Source organism: Chamaea fasciata, unplaced genomic scaffold, assembly GCF_029207755.1.
Source record: "Chamaea fasciata isolate MVZ Bird 193981 ecotype frontalis unplaced genomic scaffold, bChaFas1.0.hap1 SCAF_1, whole genome shotgun sequence".
NCBI classification, from domain to species: domain Eukaryota; kingdom Metazoa; phylum Chordata; class Aves; order Passeriformes; family Sylviidae; genus Chamaea; species Chamaea fasciata.
Genome location: NW_027094086.1, coordinates 52,967,812 through 52,989,788, shown reverse-complemented (window position 1 = coordinate 52,989,788; position 21,977 = coordinate 52,967,812).

Here is a 21,977-nt window from a genome sequence, read left to right as displayed (position 1 = left end):
CACAAGGATTTTCTTTTCTGTAATAGTCACAAGTGTCCAAGCCAGCATTCAACTGTGAACACTACAAAAAACCCAGGAGAGTTTCCTGAGATGATAGTGAAAGTATTGCATGTATCAGTTCCAGGTGGAATGTATTCTACTTGTCTAACTCATTTTTTTCTTTATTAATTATTAATATGGGTTGGAAAAAATAGGTTATGATTATTACCTTATGTGTTTTGGTAGCAAGGCAATTAGGGAGCAAAGGGTCCTCCATCTGCTGATCTGCTGCCTGGATTATGTAGGCAGAGATGGGTCCTAGGGCTTTTCTGCTGCCTCTGTCTCTAGGATACATTTCTGAACCTGCCCAGCTGCTTGAATTGAGATCACCCATTGGCCAGGCTCGTTAGATGTCTCCTCATGGCTGTGCTTGGGCATGATGGCAAGATCTGAAGTTCAAGCAAGTTTGTAACTCTTCACAGAACCCCCAGGGGTCAGAGGGACCTTGGGACAGGGTCTCATATCTGTGACTGTGGCAGGTGCACCCCCCCCCCCCCCAAAATTGCCCCCAGCCAATATATGGTGGCTGCCAGCCTTTGGTGCCGGTATTTCCATCCTCACAGCACTACCCCATGGCTGTGGCACACACACCAGGACCTCCACTTCCTTGCCCTATCCCCACCCAGCAGCAGGAACAAAGAAGGCAGGACCTCTTGGTGAACAGACAGGGTCCCCATGAGAAGCCTCGGGCCAGAGAAATTTCTGGACCATTACTAGGTATGACCATGAGCCTTGACACAACCAGGTTGTGCAGTTACAGAGTCATTAAGGTTAGAAGAGGCTTCTAAAGGTCATCAAATCCAGCCACTAATCCAACACTGTTGTGTTCACCACTAGGCCTTGTCTCCAAGTCACATCTACACATTTTTTTAGCACTTCCACAATTGGCAACTCAACTATTTCCTTGGGCAGCCTATTCCAATGCCTGACCATCCATTCAGTGAAGGACCTAACCCTCTCTTGGTGCAATTTGAGACCATACCCTCTTGTCCTATAACTTGTAACATGGGACAAGGAATCTAGCGCCCAGCTTGCTACAACCTTTCAGGTAGCTTGGAGAGCAATAAAGTCTTCCATAAGCCTTTTCTCCAGGTTAAAAACCCCCAGATCCCTCAGCTGCTTCTTTTAAGACTTGTGTTCCAGACCCTTCACCAGCTTCACATCCCTTCTCTGGACATGCAAATAAGGCCCTTCCAGAAATGCCCTGGGTGTAGTTTTCCATGGAGCAGTGGATCTGTAAGGGGAAGTTCTCCCCTTGGGATGGGATGCTACCAAAGGAAACTTCCTGGGATTGAGTGCCCTCACCCCTATTGTGCCTCTCCTTCCTGAGTGACCATTTTACTGCTGGGTATCTCGGAATGATTCTTTAAGCTCTGGGTGAGGCAAACTCAACTTCTGGGTACCCTGGAGTGAGAGGCCTCCCTTGTGTGTGAGTGACTGTGCATGTGCTTTGGATCATTATTTTTTGTGTCCATGTAGTGACAATATTCCCAACTGACACACCAAACTGGTAATCTGTTATATATCATTGGTTTCTCTCTTGTTCGGTTTTGCACTGGTTTTGGTTGCAGATTAAAATTTGTCAAAGTTATCTGAGGGAAGTTGTTTTTCTGTGCCTCTGTGGCAGTGACAGACTTCTTTTTGCAGCTGAACACATTGTGCAATTGCCAATCACTGTGGTCAACTTTGATTAGAATTATGTCGGTCTCTTTGGAACTTGAAACTACAGGCATTGAGAGTTTTAGAAGTGCTGATGTTAGAAAAGCACTCTAACTCACTATTTCTCCTGCTTCTGGGAAAAACAGATGGTCATAGACTCCAAAGGAGGTAGTCAGACCTCTTTTGCCTTCTTTCTCCATTATTTTGGGAGCCTGGTGAGGCTTGCAGGAAGAGAGGAGCTGATACTACTTCTGTAAGAGGTTTCAGATCTGTAAGGGAGACTTGATAGCATTGGAAAACTCTGTTTTTTCCTTCTCTTTTATGAAAGACAGACTTATCCTTTTCCCAGTTGTTATATAATATAGTTTCTCTGGGCTTCATTGACTCATCCATTTCCTTGATCCTGCAAAGTGTTGAGTTTTTAATGAAACAGAAATATATGCAAGTTCTCAGTAGAGGGAACCTAATACTGCTCGACTGGATTTTGGATACTGAATGGAGGAGAATGCTATCAGGGTCCTTGTCTCCAAACACAGGGCCAAAAGAAGAAGAAGGAAAATAGTACATGGAAGGCAAAGGTGTACTGGAAGGTTGTGTGGGTACAGTGATTTGGAAGGCTGGAAGAGATATGAAGGCTTTGAAAGGCATAAAACCAGTGTAGTTCTCAAGACTAAAGTTACATCCCTTACCACAAACTTGCAGTGCTTTCACAAGTATGGGTTGTTTCCATATTGCGAATATTGAGAGAACTCAAAATCAGAACTTGAAAAAGAACCTGTGGGGTTTTTTATCCTTTGTACTGGGCTATTATAAAGATTGTTAGATATAATTTGAATCCTGATTGTCAAAGCCAGAATTTTCCATTACACTGTATCACATGAGATTTTTTGTTGGGAACAAACCCCCAGACCAACCAACCAACCAACCAACCAGCCAACTCTCTAAAACTACATCATCCTAAATGACAGTGGCACCTTTCTATACTGTTAGTGGTGTATTCTTCTAAATAATGCCAGTTTTGAGAAAGGCCTTTGTAGAATGAAGGATGTAGGATTATACATGTGCATTTTTCTACAGTGAGGTAGTGACTAAAGCTACCACAGTGCCACTCAGTGCAAGCTGTGAATGGCAAGGAAAGTAATTTCTTTAGAGGGTTGGTATGTTCCTACTTGAAATGCCTAGATAGACTGTACTCTTAACTGGAGATTACCCTTTGTCAGAGGCTATGAATCCCTTTACTTCTAAGATACCAAGCTGTCCTTATCTCTCATTTCTTTTGATGCATAAAAAATTACATTATGGAGTGAAAGTGCCATCTGTGAGATAATTTTCAAAAACATCTACAGAATGGCTCTTCATGTTCACACTTTCCTCTCGTTTTGAGAGAAAGCTGCATATCTTATGCAGCATGTTGCACAACACAAATACACGGCCTTTTCCAGAAAGATGCCCATGCATGCTATGTAAATGTAATGTCATATAGAACTTTTCAGTTGTGCTCGTTAGGATTTAGTCTGTTTAGATGGATTAATGGGCTGCTTAATTTCTCAGCAAGTATCTCTTCCTGACAAGTGCATTTACAAGGTAAGTCTTGGGATAACAGAAGATTCTGCACAGGATGTTTCTGAAATATTGTTGAAATATGGGTAAAGAGAAACAGGTTCTTTGAATCTGTCATGATATTTCTAAAATAAGGGGCAAAAGGTCAGTTCATCCAGAATCCATTGTCACTCTGAAATGACTGCTTATTGTCAGAAATCTGATATATGTTAATCCTATTCATATGTCTGTGTGAAGTAGCATTGTTGTACTGTGTCCTTTCATGCACATTTATATGAAATGCAGGAAGTCCACAATGAAGTGTGAATATTTCTCAAGTTCAAGACTAAAAGCACTATGCCACTTGAAGACTTAATATGATTTCATACTGATTAAATCCAGTACAAAAAAATTAAGTTCCTGTTTGCTAAATGTCACTCTTGAACAAGGCCAAGTGAACTTTAACATCTCCAGAGTAGGAGCTGAATTGATGGGTTAGGTTAAATGTAATGAGGAGGGAGCTGAACCTGAATGACTGATGAAGGGTTGATCTGGACCACGAAATCAAGAAGTGCCATTTGGTGCTGGCTTTCCTTTTATGAAGGCTAGCTAATGGTGTTGAAGGGACATGAGAAGCAGGGTCCAATAGCCAGGCAGAACCAGTCAGTGGCAGCTGAATTTGAAGGAGAAGAGAAAGCTAACAGTGATAGGCAGAGGAGGTGCAAATGTTGCTGGTCTTTTCTGTCAAGCTGTCTAATTGTCAGCCTTCTGAACTGCACCATTTACTTTGTATTGAAAAGCCTTCTCAGGGAAAGGGATGTCTCTGCTAAGCTCTGGGGACCATCTTGTATTGATTACATAAAAGAACACTGTATGATACCTCTGGAGGCACCTTGTGTAGGCGGCAAGCAGAATGAAGAGTACAACTAAACATCCCAAGTAAGTACAGAGAAAGCTTGTGAGACAACCTTGTTAGAGAAGACAAAAGCCATCATCCACATCTCCTTTGACAAAACACGTTAATTTTTGGATGCAACCTCTGATAAATAAAATTCTACCATCCACTTCTACCAAGACAAAGTACACAAGACAGGTTTTTCTCCTGTTCTTGTGGGTTAAGTCATTGTGGGGCACAAGGCTGTCACAGGGAGCTATAGAATGTGTGTCCGTGTTCCTGTGTCAGCAGGATGGCTACTTGGCCTCTAATCACTGCACAGGAACAAATCTTTTCTCTGGATGTTCATTGTGCAGCTGTGCCATGGGTGTGAGTGACCACAGCCTGTGATGTGCCAAATTCTGATGGAATGATTAGATAGCTCTGCTTTGCAGCAGTGTCAGATTAGAAACCTCTGCTTTGGAGTGGTGTCACAGCAGCAATGGGATTGCTTTTGGCCTTTCCTGTACTCAAATAAGACACGGGAAACATGCTCTATATTCTCTGGGCTGTCTTTGATCAGCCTCAGGGAAAATAATTACAGCTTCTAATTTATGCAAAGCATCTGGGGACAGTTTCAACAAAGAGTAGAAAACCTGCTAAGAACAAATGTCATTTTGTATACAGCATATTTGTGATAAAAATATGTATATGGTACCTGTGGACACTGTGGGGAATTTGGGCCCAAATCTCAATTCATCCTGTTTTGTACACCATAAAATGAAAATAGGGATAGTGCTCTCTTTTGCCCTTTTTTCTTGTTTGCAGCAACTTAGCTCAGCTATTCAGACACTGTTGGGACACTGTACCATAACACTGTTTGTATTATAGTGTGCAAGAAACAACCACTGTTCTGGGATTTAATTTCTGCAAATTTGATGTCCAAGGACATAGCATACCAACATATACTGCAAAAGGAAGCAGAGTAGGATAGCTGCAAGTTTTCAAACCTTGTACATGCTGAAAGCTGGTGTCAGAAAATGTGTTTATTTTTATTTTAGAGAGGAAATGAAAAAAAAAAAAAAGGCTCCCTGTTGTGCTTTGGCACTTTGCCTGTCTCAGCTTTGATGGAGCGGCAAGCACTCTGCAGTCTTCCTGGAGCAGCAGCAGGGTTTCAAAGTCGGGGGTATGATCCTACATGAAAAAAAAAACACTGGAATTCTGCTGGGGATTGTTTTAGTCTTGCTCGATTGCCTCTCTGTTCCACCCAGAACAGGAGTTTTGAGCCAGAGAGGCCAAAAAATCTGTTCTGGGGCGTGCTGTTTGTCCATCCCCCATGGCTGGCTGTGAGTACTGTTCAGGACATTTCTCTATCCCAGCTTTCTTCCAGCTTGGATTATGTCATCTTTATGGAATTGTCAACTTACTGGTGCAGGTCTGTGTACCTCAGCTCTTGAGGTGCACCACTTAGTGTTGTCAGAGGGCAAAACTAAGGGATTGTATTGTAACATAATATGCCATATCACAGCATCTTGTCTTAGTAATCACTCTGTTACTGCAGTGAAGGAACAGGGTTAAGCATGCACGTCATTACCCCTGTTGCTTCTTAATCGACTGAAAGAATCAATTTCTATTTTTCACATGCATTTATTTTTTACAACTCATTGATTACATCACGCTCAGTATTTTGATCTGCTTCTGTTTTAAAATGATGTCTTTTACTTGGTGCTTTGTAGCTTCAGTGATATGGTTATTTACAAGGAACATGGTTGATACTCTGACCTAACCCCAGGTCTAAGAATAGAATGTGCAAATTTACAAAACATTGGGCTTCGTTAACTTAGTGCTCTATGCTGCTCTCAGGTAGGATACATTCATCTATATTGGTGTTCTGTCACTCTCTGATAAGGTATGCTAAAAAATAGCAATCATGCTGGAGCAAGCTGGGTGAGTGAGAACAACAGAACCTATTAGATACACATGCAAAATTTGGAATCCATGTTTTAAATTAGGTGATTAGCTAATTTGTTTCAGTTATGGAATACCCAGTTTAGCTTGAATTTCATGCTCACATAAATTTCGTTTCACCTAAATTTTCATTTCAGTTTCGTGATGGCAGTCTTCTGTATGAACTAATTTCAAGTTTTTCAGAGTTTCTTGGTGATGTCCAAGTGATTTAAAAATAGCCCTTGAGGTCCAACATCTACCTTTAGAGGCTTCAATAATATTATGGGGGTCTAAGCAGCAAACAAGGAGAAACTAAGAAGGAACAATATTGGTAGAGTGAATTGGCAGCTGTTATTATTAAAGAACAAGTGGGGAAAAGTAATTATTTAGATGTACTTGTCTAGTGGTGTGGCTCAGGCAACAGGATTAAACCATACTCCCAAAAGTTATTGTATACTTATTCCCTGGATCCACTTTATCCATCCAAATTGTCAATATTAATATGCTGTGAATGTTACATGTCTTTGAGGATGACCAAATATAGACAAGGAAAAGAAAATATCAGTACATTTGCAGTAAAAGCAAATTCAATCCTTCCTTTCCCTTTGTGGATTTAGGAGAAATATTTGCCATTGAACTCTAGGTGAGTTGCTAGAGTTTTTATTTACAAAAGTGACTGCAAGTCAACTTTATCTTTGTACGCCAAAGAGAATGTCCCAGTTTTTAAATGTGTTATAAAGATTCAGATTTCTCCCAGGTATTATAATATAAAATTCTCTGTCTGGGTTTGGACTGGTACAAAACATTTTGATCCTAGTTTTCCTACTTATGCAGATGACAATACATCAGTAATTACACCAGCCGAAAATATCTGAGATAGAGAAGGTTTAAAACCATTATGATCAAACCTGGAGAAGCCTACTGTTGCCTTGTCCTTGCACATCTGTTTGAATTTGAAGAAATCAAACCCACAAAAGCAGAATGATCAAGCTTTACTAAAAATAGCCCAACAACATTGGGTTGATGACTACATCAGCTTCTTAGAAGAAAGCAAATGACTTTCTACATTTCTTGGCTTTCTATGTTTCATTGAATTTTCACTCTTTTAATTTGCCTTTGCAGTCTAATTAATCAAGAGGAACCTTGGGATTTTTGCTTTTTATTTCTAATGCTAAAAGAATAGGGTCCTTTTCTTAGGAAGTTTGTGGACAGAATTCCTGGAATCTACAGGAATAAAGTGGAGAAAAGTGGTTAGGAAAGTTGACATTTAATACCTATCATTATTAAGAATAGATCCAGCTACATTTTTTTTGATTGTTTTGAATATTTATAGACATTTTTTTGTGGAATGATACTTGATATTCGAGAGCTTGAGCCCAGTCCAATTTCTTAATTTGTTAAACTAAAAGAGGCACAAAAATCAAGATTTCTCTTCTAAATGGTAGCATAGCTTTAGCTATTATTGTCCAGTATTAAAATATTGTTTCTATAATATTCAGCCCATTTCTCTTTCAACTGTGAATCTTCAAAAAGTTTTATGACTGTTTTTCTTTTCACTTTCATATACCATCTTTGTGAATTCCCATTCTTGTTTCTCCAGTATCTTTACAATGGTCATTTATTAGTGATATATGGAAATCCGTAGGTGAAGAAAACTTTTTCTGTACAAGTATTCTCTGAAGAGAGAATATTTGTGATCTGGAAAGGGAAAAAATGTTTATGAGAAGGAAATTTTGCTCTAAAATTTCTAAATGGGAAATTGAAAGAACGCAAAACCCCCACAAAAACAAACAAACAAACAAACAAACAAACAAACAAACAAACAAACAAACAAACAAACAAACAAACAAACAAACACCTCCCCAAACGATAATTAACCACACCCTTGGCGTGTGGTTAAGCCAAACCCCTTCCAAACGCCTGAATCAGAAAGTTACATGTCTTGGCTCCGTTATAGCACTAGGGGGCAATGTTGACCTTAGAAAGAGAATTTTTCGCTTGCCTCCAGTCTAAATCCCATCCCTAAATTAGAAGTAACAATGATTTCATACAGAGCTGAAAACTGCTTTTTCATAGAGCTGTCTCACAGGACGTGTGACTTTTCATCAATTTACTTAACTAAAGTTGTGAGACTATCAGATGATGTCTAAGGAATTTTTGATCCTGATTCCAGCCCAAGGATTGGCATAAATTTTACATCATATACAAAGGCTATAGCTTTTATAAAATTCACAATTATAACAGAAATATGAAGTCATCTAGGAAGAGATTTTTTGAGATTTATAGCAGCTATTAGGTCACACTTTCTATGGATTATAATATCCAATTCAATCTGGGATTCAATGAGGTATAAACATTTCCTCCATGAATTGCTAGCATTCCTTCTAACAAACAAACAAACAAACAAACAAACAAACAAACAAACAAACAAACAAATAAATTTTATCTTTTATTATCTTTTCCTTTTCTTTCACACTGGTTTGCAGGTATAGCTGACATTTGGATGAAGTCAATACAGCTATTTAACAGAAACCCTCTATGTCTGACTATGTTAAAAAACTGCCATGTCAGTTCTCAAGAAACACTTTGTTTGATCAAACTAAAATAATGGTACCTAGGTGATCGAAAATAGCTGAGAAAATATAATATAAATATAGATCATAAATAAGTCATAACAATGAGAAAAATAGAGTTTGTGACACTTGTTTTGTACTACAGAAATTACAAAAACAGGCAGGGCTAGCCAAAACTTATTGAGACTAATAAACAGAAGTATTTTCCCTTTTTCTTGTTGCTTAATGTGTGTTAAGCTAGTGATGCTATGCTAAAGAGCTGCACATCATTAAAAAACTTTACGAGTGAGAAATAAGTTTCATGATTTAATTGTAACTTTTAAAATGGAAATATGCCCTCTTACTATCAGAATTTTTAGTCTGACAATATTCTGAATCATGTGTAAAAAATTCAGTGCTATGAAAACAAGGAGTCCCACAGGTGAGTAGCAAATGGAATTATTTTCTCCATTAAAAGTATGATATCCTCCATACATAATGAAAAATATTTCTTCAATTATCTAATTTGTGGATTACTTTGACATATTTATATCTACTTTCAGAAAATAGAAAGAGATGGACTGTTATTACTCTATCATTTAGAATATTCAATACTGTTTTCAAATAAAATTATTTGGTTTTCTTAAAGTTTTTTGATTCAAGAAGTCTCATTTATTTACATTTTTTGGTTTCAAACCCTCTGTAGTCCCTTAGCCAGTCTTACAGCTGCTTGCTCTGTGCTTCTGACTCACACAGAGCAAAGAAAAGGAAAGGGAAGGAGAAGTAATTGAGCCTTTCTCTAGCTTTTGGCCCAGCTGAACATAAAAACTGCTAGAATTTTGTTCTCCAGAAAGAGGAGATGGCACAAAAATTCAGGAAGGCAACGCATAAGTGTGAGGAAAGCAAACAGAACTAATTCCAAGAGAAGCCCCCAGTGGTGTGTAGAGAGGGTGAAGGAGGTTGTCACTTCATCTGCAGAGGAAAGGAAGCTCAGGGAGGAGGGAGCACAGAGGGGTCAGCATTAGGAAGGGCTGGTAGGGAAGCAAGAAAAAAGAAAGAAAGAAGCAGAATCATGGGAAGTGGAAAACTGAGCTTATTTAATTGAATTTTTTATTGTTAGGCAGCAATATTGCCAGTGGGATGTGGATATTCTTTCAGTAGGGTGTCCTGTTGAGATCCTCATGTGGTATAATATTATGAGGAAAGGGGAATGAGCCATTTGTGATTTTTGTCATTTACTGTGAGCAGAAAACATAAACATTAGCCTGATAGGTTTTGAAGCTTCTGTTTTATGATATTGCTGTAAAAAACCCCCCCTGAATATACCAAGATGAAGACAAATCGCCATGAGGCTTGGTGCTGGGAGGGTGATTCATGTGGGTTTGGGAGGCGGATTTCTTCCCTTCGAGCCCACACAGCTCTGCACTGAGCAGCACGCTGCCGTGGGAGGTGCTGTGTGTGTCAGGAGATGTGTTAAAACCAAGGTCTCACAGCTCCATCAGAATTCCATGGCTCTTTTCACGGCACTGGGTGTTAACTCTGTAAACTGGCCAAATGCGTATTTGAATAATTATACTCTGCCTTCTGCAGAACACGTTCCAGGTAGTTTGAATTGGAAAATATTTTTCTGTTTTGTTTTATTTAAGTGGGGGTTTCTAAAAGAGTCTTGTAAAAATTGGTCATAAAAAATCTGTTCTAACTCAGTTCTACCCTCATTTCATTGATAGGTAAATGACCAGTCTCAGCTTTCTTTTATATCATTATTGAAAAACTTTTGATGAAACTGTGTTTAATTCTCACTTTCCTTGTCCGCCTCAAATGTGTAATATTGGAAATCCCCAAGCTATAGTTTAGGGCCTGTACAGAATTGGTCAAAACCAAAATTAGAAAATGCAGTTAACACTAAAAATGCATTCAAATATCTAATATTCAAGAAAACTGGGAATAAGTGAATATATGCTATAGAACTACTGTATGGCAACATATAATTTGAATCCAGGAGAACTTTGCTTGAGCAGAGACTTTAGGACTTGATCTCTTTTAATTGCTTTCAACAGCATTGTCAACATGTCTAGCACTTTTCACACAAATAGTACGCTTTTGTCCTTTGGAACTAAGACAATTTCATTTTAGCATGACCCCAATTATGTCTCAGGATATGCCTGAAATAAGTTACAGTAATTTCTGGAAGCAAAATGCCTCCTACATCATAAGCCTCTCAGGGTTTTCTAGATTTAGAACAATTTTCAGATCGTTGTCCACATGTTCTTTGAATGGAGATAACGTATAAAAAAGATGTGTGTAATAGAGGATGCTGAAGTCTGCAGTGCATTTTAGTGGAGTTTTTAGGACTGAGGACAAGGCTTCCAACTAACTAATCTACAGACTTACTGCACTGCTTATCTGTCGGGGTATGTCTTAGCAAACTTGTTCACTTGGGGGTAAAGCCTCCAGCATGCCTGCAGTTTGCTCAGGCCAGCCAGATTATTTCCAGTCTGGTTGGGATGTGGCTTTCCATGCCTGGTGAGCTGTTTTCCTGCCTGCTTTTGTGCTGCTGTCTGACAGCACTAGAAAACAGATGCCAGGCAGCCAAAAAAAAAATCCAGCATCATTTCTAGAAAGGCTGTGGTGTTGTCTTCAGGCAAGGAAAATAAACACCCTGTGAGCACATTGATCCAGGTTGGCTGCAGGGCAAATAAGAACTTTTTTAGCAGGGCTTTGGGAAAGCTGGTTTTTTTTAGGTTCCTCCTGGCAGCTACCAGATCAAGTACAGCATATATTTAGACTGGGAAGTTATAATGCAGCTTTCACAAGAAATAGGATTTTTGCCCACACTTTGAAGTTTTTTCTCACTGGACCGCAGAAGCCTCTTGAGAAGTAATGCAATGAATCCTGCTTTCTGTTTCCCCTTGTCGTTGTCTTAAATGTTGAAAAACGTGTAACATTTGCTTGTTGATGCAGTGGTGGTTTGACTTTCAGATAAATAGTTACAGTGAACCCAGGAGGTATTGTCAAATCTAGCTTTTCACATGTTACAGCTCCTGGGAATTTATTCATAGTTGTTTTTGCAATCTTCTCAAAAAAATGACTAGGCCACTTCTTCAATCCCTTAAACATGAACTTTTAGAAGATGAGGGAGCCTCAGAAAGTCTAAAAAATCGCTCTATGTTGCCCTTTAAAATGTAATTTCAGCTGTTGTATGGTCTACACCTGTGCCTATCTGTTAGTGAACTCCTGAACTACCTTTGGCAGTATGTACATGTTCTCTGCTAAAAGGCTTGGCTTCCTCAACTGAAAGTAATTAGTAAAATAGTAAACCTGAAATTTTATTTTAAAAAAATATTATTTTTCCATGGGACAAAATTACATCATGGCCTTAATGCTTAACAAAGAACAAAAGATTTAATTAAGAAGAATTTTATGAAACTAGTTGAAGTCTAAATAATTGACATAATTTTTCAGAAACATGTGACTAATAGAAATATTCTCTAAATTTAGGCAGTTCTTTTGCGTATTTTAATGCAGGAATTCTCTTTAGCAGGAAGATTACAAACTGATACTCAGGTCTGCCATGCTTAACTGTCAGGGGCAGTTCTTTCATTGTGTGCCACTGTACACACGGCAACTGATTTGAAGCTTCAGCTGATGCTCAGAACAGTCTCCCTAACCACAGTGAGAGCATTAAAGTCACAATTTCTGGTAGCTGTTGTGCTGTAGTGACAATAAATAGAGATGGGTGCCATAATAGAAGAAAAATACACTAAAGGGTATGGAAGATGACATGTTTAAGGAGAGGTGTCTGTAATGGGTTTAGCCAAGGAATACTTTGGAGCACAACAGCCCCAGTTTCGGAGGCAGCAGTCCTTCCTGCAGAGTGGAGGAGGGTGTTTTGGTCTCCTCACTTCCATCTCTGGGCGGCAGCCTGAGGCACTGCTCCCCAGGAGCCACACAGGAGGACAGGCAGCACTGGCATCTCTGCTCTCATTTCAACCTGCAGAGGGGCCAGGGGTGTAACTGCTGTTGGCAACTTAATTCCTAAGCATAGATAACTTCTGCTTATAAACTTGTCTTCAAAATCTTATGAACCTTCTTGTATTTTTCCCATGCTGTAACTTGATCTGTGTGACACACTTTGAGATGGTGAGTTTTTATGAAAAACAAAGGCCCTTCATTTGAGCAGTGTTAATGAGGCCTTAACTCCTTTTTTTACCTGTCCTTTTTTAAATGTCAATACATTATACAATCCTTCGGAGAAGGTGTGTTATCACCCAGAGCTTCCCTCCCTTTCCCAGCACACTGAAAACATTTCCCAAGCTTAATTTTGTGGATATCAGCATCACAAGCATGGGTTAAATGGCTAAGAAATAAGCTTTATGTATAATTTCTTTTCAGCTCATTGTGTTTGCACAGCACAGGTGGCCTGCAGCTGTGGTAAATCTGATCCTGCAGTGACACGTAGCTCATGCTCAGGCAGTGGGAGCACAGCAAGTCCAGTGCTTCCAAGAGACTACATGGTGTGCAGTCTGAGGTTTTCCTGAACAAATTGCATTTATAGGGTCTGTGCACTATAACCCCAGGGATGCCAGAATGTGTGGTAACAGGCAGGAATTACTGGGCTTACCTGCTGATCCCATTAGGCTATGACATGTAAGGAAACCCTAAGAACCCCCTGGATAGAATTTACAAGGTTCCATCCATGAAAATAATACAAGAAATCCTGTAGAGGCTACACTGTCGATCATCATGGATCTCTTTGTACTTTCTGTTTTGTGCTGTTCTGCAATTAGCAGCACCCAAGATTTGATATGCTGATTAAAAGGAATGTGTCCTAGTTACCTGTTCGGGAAACAAAACCCAAAAAGAATGTCAACTTCCTTATTATGTCTTGTGCTTTTGGAAGGAGCTTTGCTCTGACTGTCAAAGGTGTAAGTGGGATGTGAGATGGAACAGAATCCAAGCTTACTTAGAAAATGGCTGAATTATTACCTTTATGCATATGTATGTGTTAGCGAGGATGTAGTATAGCCTTGAAAATGCCAATGGAAAACAGGGGGAGAGGACATGCAGAAATTTTTTTTTATTTCTGGTGGATTCATACCTCTACAGCTTGACTTTTTGGTTGTTCTAAATCCCTGTAAAGCCCATTAATTTGCATATACTTAGTTCTAAACAGCCGTGTGAAGTAAAAGATCCTTTGCTTCAACTTTCATTTTAGGATGTATTTTTTTCCATCAGCACTGCTTATCAGTGTCTGTACTTCCTTCCTCAGCTGCAGCTGCCTTGAAAAAAGCTTTGAATTAACTCAGAATTCTAAAAGTACCAAAGAAAGCCCTTTGTTTACTGCCAAGGCTTGTGTGAATCAGTATGCTGGTGGTCTTTTATGCAGAGGCTCAAAAAGGTGGCCTACAGGCAGACTTTGAAGACTCCCTCTTTCTTTGCCACTGACTGATGTCACCTATAAAATGGACAGGTTGTGATGATTTATGTGACACTTGCATTGCAGTTGTACCAGAGACCATTGACCGAATTGCTCTCTAGTGCAGCACACAGACAAAAGATAGTTATGTCCTCAAGCATTTATGTGCGCTACGATAACCTCAAGGTGTTCCTAAAGAAGCATGGCAACCCTTTATTTCAGCAAACTGACTCAGAGTCTTGGAGCATGTAATTAACTTAATGTAGCTCTGTTGTGTGAGCATTTTTTCTTCTCTCCCTGTACGCTGTGGGGCAGTGTTTTGCAGCACTGCATTGAAATAGTTTCAAACACATTGGGGTCACTGGTCTTCTTTCCAGCCTTTTGAGCTTACTTGTTTACTTACTAAAGCCTATTTACCAGTCCTTAATTCCATTGCTGCCACTGGAGCAGTGGGAGCTGGCAGTGCCAGTTGAAATCTGCCAGTGCAATACAGGAGGATGACAAACTGGCTCAGCAAACACTTGCATGTCAGAACCCAGTATCCACTCTACACAAACCCATTATGGTTGGTTAGGAAATACTGTCAAGCTAAATAGTTTCTGGGTTTGTTTTAACCCTGATTGCTTTAACACCACCAATGGAATCTTTTGCAGCCTACTGGGGTTGTCTCAAACTAGTTGAAGAGGAAGTTTTAACCACATTGCTTTAATTTCTTTTACTTCGACTTTTTAGGCTAACATTTGCAAATGTGCTTTTGGAATCTTCACACATGCACTTGGGAGATCATTTTTCCTAGGAAAATCTTTAAGGTCAAATGAATTTTCCGTATGGGGATTCTAGTCCCTAGATCCATCCCAAGAAATAAGAACTATCAAGGTAAAGAGTCTGTACATTTAAAATAATATTTTTCTCACTTAAGAGGTGAACAATTGCTACTTCCAGACAACACCTTGCATGTAGAGGATGTTGTACTGTGTTTGTTCTGAATTCTTTGAAATTAAATCAGCTGAGTAGTTTCTGGTACAAAAAGCTTCTTAAAAGTTACTGATAAATATTTTCTATGAGAGTCATCATGAAGTATTTGCTCCAGTGACAAAGACACTAAGTCTGGAAATATAGCAAGAAAAACAAATTTGTGAGATTTGTGGAAAGCCGCCTTCAGTCACTTGTTCACATCTTTCTCTTGCACCCTGTCATGGAGGTGGCACAATGTAATTCCAAGTTCAATATTATCTTAGTGGGTAAAATGACAACAATACGTGTCCTTTTCCAGCTGTAAAAGCAGATACATGGACAAACAGACAAAGATTCTGTACAAGGAATTGTACTTTTTTCTCTTTTTATCTTTCCTAATTTTGTTGTGGTGCCCTGAAAATGGCTAGACAGTTCCTCCATTTTAGTCCTTATGTCCTTACAGTGCCTGCTGTGTATAAAATATGCATTTCTATGCTCTAGACAATATTTTATCTACTTCCTGGACTCTTCTCAGGGAAGAGAAAGGAATAATAATTTTGAGGAGCAAAGTTGTCTCACACAAACACTCAAATTGATTAGATATGTTTTATTCCAGGATTTTGTATTTCTCTTCATTAATAATGAAATTTGACAACTAAGTGATAAGGAAACTTCTACTGTGGGGGTCTTAAATTAGGTACAACAAAGTCTTATTCTATGAATTTCAATAGGATTATAGGAATTAATATGCTAACACTGACCTTTCCTGGTAAACATCTAAACATCAAGGTAGGGACAAACCCCCTGTAATTTAGTTGTAAGTTTTGGTGGTGACTGTAAGAGAATTTGGGTTTTGCTTTTCCTTATTTCTCCTATTGGAAGATTTCATTTTGATGAAAAGAACCTACTAGTCTCTGTTTTAACTATTTTCAAGGATTGTTTAGTATCCATTTTCTCTTAGGCAAAATTCTTTACATGATATCTTCTCTCTTTAACATCCATGTTCTCTATTTAACACCCTTCAAACCACCTTTGTCATTCTGTGTTTGCTGGCAGCCTCCATTTTTCTGGGCTAAACAAACCAGGCTCTTTTAGTAGTTGTTATTCTGGTGTACCACAATCCCTAATTTCCCTAACATGCCTTTCTGTATTCTAACAGCTATCCTGAGGTTGGACACTTAGTGGATCCACTGGATCTTCCTTTACTGTGTTTCTTCCAGGTCATGAGATCTTATTTCATAACATGAATGGTTGACATTATTTACTAAATTTTATTTGATTTCTCTAGCTTAATTTCTCAAATTTTTATTTTAATGTTGTTTTGCAGTCCTGCCCTATGTTTGCACTAAAGGTTCACTTTTTAATGAGTACATTTAACTAGCTTCTTTTTTTTTTGGCCAGAGTGATTACTGCAAATATGAAATAACCAGGTCCAGAAGGCCATTCGTAATGTCCTCACATTTTAATAGTTTTTGCTTTCAGCACAGTTCGTTACTCTTTCTCCTTTAATAAGATTCAAATGCATTCCAAGTGCTATTAACTCTTCCATTTTCTATTGTTTTTTAGCTCTCAATGCAGACTGAATTTTTTCTGTCTTATCAAGTGCAGTTATCTCACTAGTTTTACAGTTGTAGTTCACTCTATTTTTCTTTTTTCCATATTTTTATTGCCCATCTTTTCTGCCTACATATTATGTCCCATTAGCGGGCTTGCTGTTGAATACTACCTGTCATTTATTTTCCAGTACATTTACTTGAATATTTTAATTCTTTCTAGAGACCTTCATGGTTCTTAAAAGGATGATAGCTTGCAACATTGTTATAGGATAACCAAACTGCAAAATGGAAAATAAAGAGAGACAAGTAAAAGGTTATTTGTGAGGCTGCCTGCTGGACAGGGTTAATGAACCAGCCACTTAAGAAACTCCATTTGTAAGAAATTAAACTCTTTTTTAGTGTGTTTGCATTTCAGTTCTTTCAATTATTTGTCAGAGAGCTCTTTGAGGCAGGTTCATATCATGAATGTATGAACAGGTTTTTTTTAATGGTCTGTTTTGTTTTGAATTTACTGTTTAATTAAAGCTGTTCTTCATTCCTCTTGGAGGCTGTGTCATTATCTAATGCGTAAAAATGTCATTTTTGCTATTGGTGAAAGCACCTGGTGTGATTTTAAAGTGGTGTCAGGCTTATGAATGCAGCTTTACAACATGGTGTTGTATTCATGAATAAGCCAAATTATTATCTACAGAATTTTACTGCAGGACAACTATATTTATATGGTACAAAAATATGTATCGCTGCAGCCTGGCTTTTGCTTCCAATTCTCAAAAATGAAATTGCAACAAATGTTGGAAAGAGTTAGACTTTTTTCTTTCTGCCTTCAGTCACTTTCTCCAATGAGTTGGATAAGTACTCTGTAACTGGACTCTTTTGGCTTCTTTTACTACTGAACTTAAGCCAGATCTATGAATTAATACAGCTTTTACCTCTTTTAACATGGATGAAATCCCAATGAAAGTCCCTTAACATAAAATTATTTCATAAATAGCAGATTTAGAGGCAATATAAATACAATTATTCGGATGATTACATCTCTTCTTGGTAAAAGAAAAGAAAATATTTTAAAGTGAATCACTACCTGCCCTTTACAGTTCTCTGTGTAGAGACCATTGTTAATAGTCAATGACACTTGGAAAGACAGCAGAGTTGGATAAAAATCACAGCAATATGATATAAAAGCTCTTTGAGTGGGCTTGTCAGTCATCAGTTAAAACCAATTAGAAAAAGAGGAAAATACCTGCCAGTAATACTGCTTTACCTAATCATTAATGCAGCAGTCTTTGATTAACCTGACCCATGCAATAAGACCATTCATGAAAATCACATATGTACTTAAAATATAATGGAATGAAGGAGACTGGAAGGGAATAAATGTTCAAATTGCTTTCAAGGACTGGCGCCCTTGCAATTAAAGCTTTTTGGAAGATGCACTAAACCAAAGGATATTGTGCTTATAACTCCTCCATTAACTTGTGAGCATATAGAAATACAAACAGATGAATAAGTTAGTTCTACTGAAATCCCTTTGAGACTTTATGATATTTAGATAAAATTTGCTTGTGGTGTCATAACATTCATTCCGCTCTGGAGTGCTCTATCACCTATAATTTAATCACTCTCTATTTTTTTTTAATGGAAGGCTAACTAACTATGAAAAGTTATACAAAAACAAATTCACTGCAAGGTGACCTACCAGTCAGGATGTAATTGATTGTATACTAGTTCTGTAGTCATCACAGGCTTCTTGCTGAGCTACTGTGATGAATTTCAGCTAACATCGTTTTCACTGCTATAAATTCATACTGAGTATTAGATTGTTATTTTAATATCACTGTTGAAGTCAGTGCTAGTCATTTAAAAAACAGTTTATGTGTATTTCAAGAAGGGTGCTTTGCTTCAAGCTAGCATAGGAAGTTATCTAAAAGCCCATTAGCCAAAGCCAAAAGGGCTTACTTTAAAACGTCCAATAAGCATGTATCTGATAAAAATACAGATGTAGAACCTAACCCTTCCCCCCCCCCCTCCACTTAGACAATAGGTTAAACAAATGATGTTATCCTGCTGAAAATGTTAGCTGCAAGGTTCTGCTTAACCATTGATACACTCCTCAGGACAATGTTTTCAAAATCTTATTGAAAAAGATATTTCATACAAATTTAAATTTCTGTCTAGACCAATGATAAGAACGTGCATGGCCCAAACCAGAAGGGACAGTCAATCCACAGTCCTTGGTCTAGTAAAGGGGGCTTCGGTCTCCCAGTCCTAGAATATCAGGCATAGAAGGTACTAGATCTGCCTCATGAAGTTCTTGTTTCTGATGTGTACTGCCTTCTGCTGCCCTGAATATGGATTTCCTAGGTTGTGGACAGTCTTCTTGTGCTTGGACCACTGAGACAGGTTACGAACTACTGAAGGTTAAGGACTACTGAGACAGGTTAAGAAGCTGATGTCTCAACCCCCTCTTCATTAGTTACTCTTCCCTTGAAACAGGAAGGCTGTTCTTTCCATTTCAATTTCTTTGTCCGGGGCAAATGCACAGGATAAGGGGTTGAGATGCCAGTGTTGCCTTGGAGAGGCTTTCACACCTTTGGACAGCTTCTTGTCAAAAGCATTGCCCCCATTGTCAAAAGCAGTTTTTCTCAATCCTGATTTCTAATTATTCTTTCTTACACTTCACTGAATAAATGGTTCTCCTCAAAGACTGCCATTATTCTTTTTACATCCTAGTAATACACTCAGAAAACCTAATTGTATCTGTTTTTCTTTGCTGTGTTCTTCTTTAGACAAATTCTATGAACCTTTCTACTTGATTTTGTTTTCAAATGTTAAAAAACTCTATCCATCACCTTTTCTAAATTTCTGTAGTTCTGCACAAATCTCTGGTGTTTTATTTTATTAAAGAGCCATTTTGTTCTGAAAATTATTTGACAGAGTCAGAAAAAGAGCATGACAGAGAGAGGCAAAGATTAAATGTGTAGATCACAAGGATCCTTTACACAGAGAAGACTGAAGTAATTTTCTCCTACCTTATTTCATTAAAAAGTCATGTCTAATTTACTAGTTTGTTGATTCCTCTAGAACTGTCTTGTAGATTTTTTAAATTTCTTTTTTCATTTGTTACCTTTGTTTTGGGTAAGGTTATTTTCGCCTGATAATGTTACATTTCCCCCTGATAATGTTACATACATCTATTTGCATGTTTCCATGTTAAAATTTTTCTTTGCGTGTTCTACCCCGAGCAAAATTTATATAGACTCCACCTCTCTCATGCACTTTAGGGAAACATACCAGAATCTTCTAACTGTAAGTTAATGGTAACTGCTTTAAAAACCCACACAAGAAGACAGAAAGACCTCTGATTCTGTTCAAAATATGGCAGAGACGATTAGGATCTCAAACAGAAACTGAGTCTTCAATTGGAGGGTCACCAAAACGAAATCCTGGTGAGTGGCCAACCTAAGCACAAAGGAGGGTCTCATAGTACAAAAGTATCACAAACAATTTCTAATAGCAAGTAAATTTATATATATATAGGAAACTTAAGGCATTCTTCCATTGATTTTCATTTATACAGGATTAAGTCCTGTAATTATTGTGTCTCATTTCATCTCCTTTCCTTGCAGTCAGTTCTCATGTGACTTGGGAATCACTTGGATGGTGCCATACTGGACTTGAAAGTTCATGTGGTCTTTCCCTCTCTGGCCCCATGTTGTACCGTCCTAGGTGAAATCACTCATGTTTTTTGTAGAAACAGCAGGTTTTCACCTCTCTTCAGAAGAGAGGGAATATTTTATAAAATAGTTGATCCATACAGGGCAAAAAAGTTTTTTCTTTATAATGTCATTTTAAGCTTCACTTATCCCTGCTGCAGTGAGAGGGTTCATTTTACAAGCACATTGGCTTTGAGAAACTATGTAATTTGGATTTCATTAATTCTAAATATATTTTTTAACCTTTTGTAGAGGTTTAAGTTTGGGATTTAGAGTGAATTGTTCCTACATTGGATGATATAACTTTAATAAAGGGAAATACAGCCAAGCTACATAAGAATGTCATTAGCACATCCAGGACATCCCTGAGAACTGAAAAGAACCCCCAGGAGAATTCAGAAGCTAGGAACAGAGCTAACTTATTTAAAAGATCTGTGTCTGTATAACTATGCTTATTTAAGTATAGTCTTGAGATCTGGACTGTGTGAAAAGAGCTTTTTATTCTTTTAAGTCTAAAAATAACACCAAGTATGAGTGAAAAGTTAGGTTTCTTTAAAACATTTTCTTTAGTCATCAATAAACATGTCTAATTCCCTTCTCTACCTCTTCCAAGCTTTGAGCAATGAAGAAACTTATTAACTCTTGGGCTAGCAAGATTTACATGGAGTAAGGGGTGTGTTTTATGGTGCTGAGAACAATTTCACCTGCAAAAGGTTTAAATGTTGGAAATGTTTGGCTTAAAGTCTATTTAGGAGCATAACTCCTACTATTTTAGCGGATGAGGGGCTGTTCTAGGGATCCCCCAAGACAGGAGGGACTCTATCAGGGAATGTAGGGATGTGTTGAGGGGTAGGAGTACTAAACTGACAGTGGTAGATTTGGATTGGCTCTTAGGAAGGGATTCTTTACTGTGAGGGTGGTGAGGCACTGGAACAGCTTGCCCAGAGAAACTGTGGATGCCACATCCCTGGAAGTGTTCAAGGCCAGACTGGATGGGGCTGTCAGGAACCTGGTCTAGTGGAAGGTGTCCCTGCCCACAGCAGGGTAGCTGTAATTAGATGGCCTTTAGGGTCCCTTCCAACTCAAACCATTCCATGGTTCTATGATTCTGTGTCTCTATAAACTCACAGGATAGCCCTCACATTCCCTTTCTAACTCAATTTTCTATAATTCTTAAATTTCATTATTGACTGGATCATTTCTAGAAAAATATTTGATAAAAATTGTCAGTTGTCCTTTACTCAGCTTATTTTATAAAATACCTCTTCAGTACCATCTAAGATTTTCTTACAGACAGCTCAAGACATTCCTCTTTCCTGTAACTAATTGGGTTTCAGAATGAATCTTTAACAGTCTTTAAACTTGAATGACTATAAAATAAATCATTGCCTCATCTTTCTTCCCGTGGGAATTAATCTCTTCCCAAAAAAATGTGGTGTGAGTTAAACATTCATGGATAGAAGTTCCCCCCCATCAATTTTAGATTGATTTAAATATTCTTATAGTGCAAAATTATTATGGAATAAATTTTTATAGTCCTGCACTTCTGTATTTCAACATTTGAAAGGAGGCTTCAGCCATTTTAGTAATTTCATTTTAGTAATAAAAGTTATTAGGAAGGCTCAGTACTGAATATGTCCTTGTAAAATGTCAGGAAGCTGATCTAGAGTCTTCATGAAATAGAGAATTTTTAAAAGGACAGTTTGAAAATAAAATATGGGTTTAAAA